The sequence below is a fragment of the Silene latifolia genome, chromosome 11 (genome assembly GCF_048544455.1).
Source record: "Silene latifolia isolate original U9 population chromosome 11, ASM4854445v1, whole genome shotgun sequence".
NCBI classification, from domain to species: Eukaryota; Viridiplantae; Streptophyta; class Magnoliopsida; order Caryophyllales; family Caryophyllaceae; genus Silene; species Silene latifolia.
The window spans coordinates 42,913,458-42,914,725 of record NC_133536.1 but is presented as its reverse complement, the minus strand read 5'-3'; positions in this window follow the sequence as shown (position 1 = coordinate 42,914,725).

The following is a 1,268-nucleotide window of genomic DNA, read 5'->3' as shown; positions in this document are numbered from 1 at the left end:
GGGGTACTCTGGGGGTTCGATGCCCGCCGCCTCAACCTCCTGCAAAGTCAAATGTTTCCCATTAATCGATGATCTTTCATCATATTCTCAAAATCAAGTAAAGAAGGGGAGAAAATATGCTCACCACAACCGGCCAAAACGCCAACCTCCCGTAGAGGAACGCCGAGTAGTCCTTGCCAGGAAGAAGGAGGGCGTCACCACTAGCGCCAGCCAAGTCGGCCTCTCTCTCAGCCTCAGAAGGCTCCCTGAACATCGTCCTAGGAGGATCGATGGGAACCGTCAACACATCCCGAGAGCACTGACGAGCCAAACGCTCGCCCAAGTACCACACAGGACCCATCGACGTCCTCAGCAGCAGCCGGCTCGAACTCCTAGGTCGAAGTACCTCAGCCACAAAAGGAGGCGCTCCAGCGTACTCCGCCCAAGGCCTGGGCACCCACTGGGACAAGACAAACAAGGAATCATTCTTATGATCGATTTAAAAGCAATATAGAAGCAAATGAATATAAGTGAGATGTTCACGCTGTTTAGCTGAAGAGCGTTCACGTCCCGCCGGTAGACACCGTGAGAGGAACGCTTGCTCTTCGTCCTGCACATCACCCAATCCCTCACCACGGGATAAGCCCTCTCCAGCGGCTCCGTCCTCTTGGGCGAGAGGCCCGGAAAGTAGGAGTACACCCACGCCTGTAAAGCAAGATAGTCAATAACGATCTTTCGTAATTCGATAAGGAAAGGAATTGATTTTAGTCTAAATGAAGGTTCATACCTCCAGCAGTAGTCCAGGTCCGACAGCGCCAGGAGAAGTCCCCTTCTCCATCAACTCCGGACAAACCATGACCCTCATGAAGCGGATGAGGACCGCAAAACTAGCAGTGACCCAGTCCCAATGCTCTAGGGAGCTCAGGTCAGAAAGGAAGGGAAGAAGCTTCGTCGACAGCCTCTCTCCCTTGTCTCCGAGGTAGATCGAAGACAGAAACCACCAAAGCCACAAGCGGGCCCTCTGCTCAGCAGTACAGGGAGGAGGAGCTGTCTCTCTCCCGTCAATCGTCACCAATGCCGGGATCTTTCCCGCAAAATAGTCTCGAACGTAGGAGCTGGGTACCAAACCCGGCACTGTAACAGCCTTCGGCGACAAGTTCCAGCCGATCAACCTCCTAGCCTCGGCCGAGTCCACCCTCATGGCGTCTCCGCCACTCCCACTGACCTCGGACCCACACGGCAAACCAGAAATCATGCCGTAGTCCTCCAGAGTGACTCCCACCTCACCA